General features: G+C 32.2%; 1 pseudogene; it reads left to right on the top strand.

Moving 5' to 3' along the window:
- Positions 1-612: 612 nt before the first annotated feature.
- Positions 613-5,023, top strand: LOC107892481 (alpha-dioxygenase 2-like; annotated as a pseudogene).
- Positions 5,024-7,087: the final 2,064 nt, after the last annotated feature.

The following is a 7,087-nucleotide window of genomic DNA, read 5'->3' as shown; positions in this document are numbered from 1 at the left end:
CATCCCAACCAATCTTTCTCTCTTAGTTTTCTCTCTTCTCCCATTTGAGAATTCTTAAGGAATTCTATTTGTTTGTAATATTTTGGAGATAGTAAAGTTATCATCTGGTGTTAGTGCCCGAGGACGTAGGTATAATTTACCGAACCTCGTTAAAACTCTTATATTCTTTTTGTCCTATTTTTCTTTCAATATTTGAGGGTATAATAGTAGTATTTAATTGTGCTATTAAATTACTATAGAAGGGATATTCTGACTAAGGAAAGACTTGGTATTTAAGAGATCCATGTGATCCACCTCTCTTCCCTGGGAATTGAACTTTGTGTGATTTTTTAGTACAATAATTTACACGCTTCAGACCCTATTGGAACAACAATCACTTCATCCTATGTTCATCCTCAGCTTCAACATCTTGTTGCCAAGATGACTCTATTTGATACTTTTTTGTTCTATGTTAGTGGAGCAAATTAAACCCCCTCCCCTTTTCTTTGTCTAATAATTTACTATAATCATTTTTTTTTCTAATGAATTACTAATTTGGTGAAGACTGTGAAACCTTAGGTGATACACTTTGTGGACAAGTTTGGTGCGTGGCATAGGCTACCAGTGTTAATAGGGCTGTGTTACATGGGAATTGAAGGCACTGGCACCACACCTAATGGAGGTGGGATCAGGAAGCAAGAGCGGTAGTGCCACTGGTCGGACATATGATACGAAAGTATTCTGTTATAGGACTGCCGATGGAAAGTGCAACCATCCTAGTAACCATGTAATTGGCAGCCGGGGAACCTTTTTCGGCCGCAACATGCCTCCCTCTTCTTCAAACTATGGGGTACGTACTTTTATGTTATCTAATGTACAAATAATTATTTATTACTCTCATTCTAAAAACTTTATAAACTCTATAAAGTGACGCATGTATTATTTATTTTTAATATATACTTTAAGGAGAAGTGTTGTCATGTAAATTTTGATTGTATTTGTTACATTAAAAATAGCTTTCAAAAAATACCAACAAATAGAAAGAGTGGAAGTAGACTTGATTTCTACGCATTTGAAGTTTTGAACTAAGTTTGAGTATTAGAGTTGTCATTGTTAGGTTGACTTTATCTTAATATTGCCTTCAGCTCGAATATGATTAATCTCAGTTTGTAAAACGGATGAGAATACCTATGATTAAGATAAAAAAATTATAAACAATTGAAATGTTTTCTCATGTTTAATATTTTTCATTAATTGCTTACGTGACATCCGCATATATTATATTAGCAAATTAATTAGTTAATAGACGTTAGGTGCTTTGATAAACAACACAAATTTAAGAACTAAAAAATTAAAAATGAAATGAAATGTTAAAATAATTTTTTTCTTTTATAAAATTGAAAAGGTGAATAAATTATTATGCATAATTTCTTTTGAGAGAACAAGGTATAATATATTCAACTTTTATTTTTTTTTCTTGAAAATAACTTTTAAAATTTTTATATGTTTCAAAAGTCATATTTGCACACCCACACGTGCCTTAGAACCGGTTATGTTGATATTATTTCATCAACATTAATTTTTTAATTGCTTATGATTTTTATATTCGAATTGAGACACTTGCTTATTTATTGCACTTAATAATATATTTTTTTATAATTAAGTTAGTGTCACTGATTCGTATATTAATTTCACATTAATTCAATTTAAAAAATATTTTAAAATAATTTTTTTAAAAAATAATAAATGAAAAATATTTAAACTATTAATAATAACGACACGTCATCACTAAATAAAAAAATGATAATGAAGGGCTCATAAATAATATAAATAACTTTATTTTGACATAATTAATTATAAATGTTAAAACCTTGAAATTTAAACTTGAAACCCTAGGCCCTAAGGTCAAGACCCTAGACTCGAGATTTTAAACTCTAAACTCAAGATCTTAAATTCGAGAGTTATTAATATTTATTTATAATAATTATGATTATTTTTAATTATGTTTAAATAAAATTATTAGTTTTTATTTATAAGTCTTCTATAATTTTTTGTTTAATTTTATAATGATGTGTCATATTATTATGCACTAACAGTGCATGAGACTTATGCACATGTACCAACAACGCATCAAATATTATTCTATAATAAATATGATTATAATGATTTTTTGTTTTTTTTAATATTTTCATGTAAAATATTTAAATAAAACAACTAAAAATTAACATTTGAAAATAAAAATTAAAAACAACTACTTAAAGTAAATTAAGTGACCAAAGATTGTACCCAAACCTAACGAAGATTAGTATACAAAGCTTTTCCCCGTTCACCTATGGTTGATTCAATAAATATTTTTTACACAAGTTTCTACTTTCACCCATTGTGGTATTAATAATTAAAATAAGTAAATAAACGAATAATGTGATCATAACATAAAATTCCACTGTGTTTTTGGTTTTAATGATGCATCTCTTTGGAAATTAACTAATAAGGTTGACATATGCAGTTGATGGATCCTCACCCATCAGTTGTAGCCACAAAGCTATTGGCAAGGAAAAAATTCATAGATACATGGGAACAATTCAACATGATAGCCACCTCTTGGATTCAATTCATGATCCATGATTGGATCGATCATTTGGAGGACACTCAACAGGTTAATCAATTCATCCTGCCTTTAAACCTTACTCTCTACTCAACTAGCCAAGCTCCAATATATGATAAAACCAACCGAAGGATCTGAAATATGTGCCGGTAATGGCAGGTAGAACTCAGGGCTCCACACGAAATTGCAAGCGCTTGTCCTTTGAAGTCATTCAAGTTCTTTAAGACCAAGAGGATCTCCACAGGGAACCTGATATGAAGTTTGGCTTTCTCAATACAAGGACTCCTTGGTGGTAAGTGATCGATTGCAGTAGCTTCTTTTGACAGCAATAGCTATTGTTTTACTTTTCTAAAACATGAATAGGGATGGAAGTCTAATATATGGGAACAATGAGGAAGGGATGAGAAGAGTAAGAGCATTCAAAGAAGGAAAGCTAAGAATAGGAGGAGATGGGCTGCTTGAACATGATGAGAAATGGATTCCTATTTCAGGTGATGTAAGGAACTGCTGGGCTGGCTTTTCCCTCCTACAAGCCTTATTCGTCCGAGAGCACAATGCTGTCTGTGATATGCTCAAAGTAAGCCTTATTACTTGTACCTTAATTTTTATTATCTTCTTAATATAATTTTTTCACCACATTAGTATACTTTATTTGCTTTCACTTTTTTACATAACAGATTTTATCTACCTACGCTAATTTTCTTTTGATTACAAAAATGATGACAATTTGGAGATAATAAAGGGAATACAAATGCTGAGAATTAAGCATCAAACTTACTAGATATCACCTCTTAAAAGATAGATGCTGAGAATTAATGATCTGTTTGGTTTGTCTTGTTAAGGAACATTACCCTGATCTTGATGATGAGAAGCTCTATCGATATGCCAGACTGGTGACCTCAGCTGTTATTGCTAAAATCCACACAATCGATTGGACAGTAGAGCTCCCCAAGACCGACACCCTTCTTGCTGGGATGAGGGTCAACTGGTAATATTTACTTTTTAAGTCCTTAAGTTGCTAAGAAATGCTAAAAATTTAAAAATCTGTTTGTTTCAAGACAAAGACTATGATACTGTTGAATTTCTAATTTGCTATTATTTGACAATATATATATGTTTTATGCAGGTATGGTTTACTTGGGAAGAGATTTAAGGATTTGTTTGGGCATATTTGTGGATCAGTACTAAGTGGATTGGTTGGTCTTAGGAAGCCTAATGATCATGGAGTTCCATACTCACTCACAGAAGAGTTTTCTAGTGTTTACAAAATGCATTCACTTCTACCTGACAAAGTAATCCTTAGGGACATCACCAACTCTGCTAATCCAAACTATGAATGCCCTCCTGTATCACAAGAGTAATGTTTCCCTTTTCCCTTCTTTGCTCCATATGTTTCTACAACTCTACAGACTTAATTAATTCATATGATTGCATGAATATTAGGGTGCCTAAGACAGAAATGACTGGAAAAGAAGGCGAAAGAAGAATGTCAAAAATTGGCATGGAACAGATGTTGGTATCAATGGGTCATCAGGCAAGTGGTGCAGTCACTTTATGGAACTATCCATCATGGATGAGGAACCTTATTCCTCATGACATCAATGGGGAAGAAGTTCCAGATCCAGTTGATATGGCTGCTCTTGAAAGTAATTCCTTTTATTAATTCTTAGTGACATGACATGTTTACAAAGTTGCAATGATGTTTTATGATTCCGCGTTGTTTTTGGTTGTCTAGTTTACAGAGACAGGGAAAGGGGAGTTGCTCGATACAATGAGTTCCGAAGGAACTTGCTGATGATTCCGATTAGCAAATGGGAAGATTTAACAGATGATTGTGAAGTCATCGAAGCTCTCATTGAGGTTTACGGCGAAGATGTGGAGAAGCTGGACCTGCTTGTTGGCCTGCAAGCGGAGAAAAAGATCAAGCGGTTCGCCATCAGTGAGACTGCCTTCTTCATCTTCCTACTCATTGCATCAAGGTTAAATCAACTCAAATCACTCTTTTCTTTTTTCCATTTTGGGGATGTTTGAATGCTAACTAGACCGATGTTCAGGAGGCTGGAAGCTGATCGATTTTTCACCACGAACTTCAACCCCAAAACCTACACAGAGAAAGGGCTTGAACGGGTTAACAAGACAGAGCCCTTGAAGGATGTGATAGATCGACATTTCCCTGATATGACAGCAAAATGGATGAGGTGTTCAAGTGCATTCTCGGTCTGGAGTGCCCCACCTGACAAAACAAACTACATCCCCCTATATCTCAGACCAGCCACTTGATTACATATCTATCCATATATGTGTGGACATAATTTGTAGAAATGTCCCATATATCCACGTATAATAATGTCAGCAAATAATACATATCCTTGTTGTAAACTTCCCTTACATCAACTAGTAACATCACCACTTATACAACTATTATATATAGTTGATCCAGCTGGTATATTTTATAGTTGCCTAATAGTTCGTCATTCTCTCTGAGAATCACGCACAATTCTCAACAGCACATTTGAATAAGCATAACCGGTAAATTTACTTGTCCAGTTTTTTTTTTTAAACACACTTTAAAACCTCTAATGACTTTGGTGTCATTAGCTAATTTCATGTGAAAAGTTTGAGTAGAGAAAGGATTTCAAAGACGAAAATGGTTGATTGGATGATTTGGAATGAGGTTGGGTTGGGAGAGAAAGGGGGAGGAAAGGAGAAGTTTCACAGAGTTGCGAAAAGCTAGTGAATTGGCAAGCGTGGTGGATTAGAGAAGATTTGGCAAAGGAAACATGAAAATTTTGACGGGAATCATAATGGGTGACATTGTAGTATCTTGGGAATTACATACAATAAAACTTCTTTTCACTGGTTATTATTATTGAGAGGGGGTGCATTGTCTTAAAAGAGTGGCTTGGTTTAAACTTTAATCCTCATCACTCTATTTTAACTATTAGAATTGTGATAATTTAGCATCAACAAATTGATTCTCTACTCTTATTTGGAAGAGTTATTGTGTAACATTCCTCGACAGGCGTCGTTGCTGCAATTCTAATTGCCATAGAGTCAAAGGATCCTATGGTTAAACCTGTCTCAATCCTAAGAGCCTTCAACTCTAACCGTGGAAGTTATTGGGGAATGATTAGGGGTCAGCATTTAATCATATCAAATCGAATGAAAACATTTCGAGTTAATCGAGTTGATTTAATCCTATTTTATCATCATAACTCGATTTGAATTTTTTTTCAAATTGAGTCGAGTCGAATCTAATCAAGTAAAATTGATTGAATTAAATTAAAAATTAAACATATTAAATTAAAATTTTGTTACAGTATAATTAATGCCATGTTAAAGCAGATAAACTTGAAACCATGTATATTTGAGAACTTTTTCAAAGAAAAATAATTAAAAAAAATATTTTAGTATGATACTTGAATCATTAATTAACTTATTTAGATATCAAAATTATTATTTTAGAAAATTTTAAAAATTTTAAATTTCTTTATATATTCTTTAGATTTTTCTTAAAATTTTATAAATTGTTTGAAAAATATAAATTTTAAATTTTTTTATAAATATTTGGAATTTTAAAAATTATTTTGAATATTTTTTGTAATTTTGTTGAGAGAGACTAATTAACTCATTTTCGAAATTGACAGTTATTAAAGGAGTATTTATACCAATTTATTATTCGCATTATAGAATTCAATTCGTCTTAAACTCAAATTACTTATTTGATTTGACTCGAATAACTTGAACAATTCAATTCAATTAACTCGAAATTTAATTTATTTTTTAAAATCAAATTGAGTTTTACTATTATCATTAGGGTTATTCCTCTTGCTGGCTGTTCTCAATCAGGCCATATCCACTCACCCAACTATCCGTCTAGCAGTCAACTGGTCCACCATTTTGAACATCCATAAAATCAAGGTTGTGCAGAAAACGGTGGAAATCCGCCGAATCCAACCAATTGAAAATTTTTAGTTCGGTTTGAACGATTTCGTTAATTTTGAAAATAAAATAAATTACATTAAAGGGTAAACTACAAAAGTAGTTAATTTTGTTTGCCTCAGATTATATTTTAGTCACTTATATTTGAAATATTACGTTTTAGTCACTTACGTTATCATTTTCTTACGAAGTGGTCACTCTACCATTAAATTCCGTTACCTCCGTAGCGGCAGTCCTACATGGCAGTCCAAATGGGTTTTAAATATCAACTTGGATGTTCAGTTCTGGGATGAAAATAAGTTTTTAGTTAAATAAATTTAATTTGGTCTGCCACATAAGACATCCAAGTTGACATTTAAAATGTATTTGGACTGCAACCTAAGACCGCTATTAGGGAGATAACGGAGCTTAACAGTAGAGTGACCACTTCATAACAAAATGATAATGTAAGTGACTAAAACGTAACATTTCAAACATAAGTGACTAAAATGTAATCTGACACAAACAAAAGTGACTATTTTTGTAGTTTCCCCTTTAATATAATTTATTTGATTTTTGTTT

The sequence above is a fragment of the Gossypium hirsutum genome, chromosome D09, assembly GCF_007990345.1.
Source record: "Gossypium hirsutum isolate 1008001.06 chromosome D09, Gossypium_hirsutum_v2.1, whole genome shotgun sequence".
NCBI lineage: Eukaryota > Viridiplantae > Streptophyta > Magnoliopsida > Malvales > Malvaceae > Gossypium > Gossypium hirsutum.
This window is presented reverse-complemented; position numbering and strand designations above follow the sequence as displayed.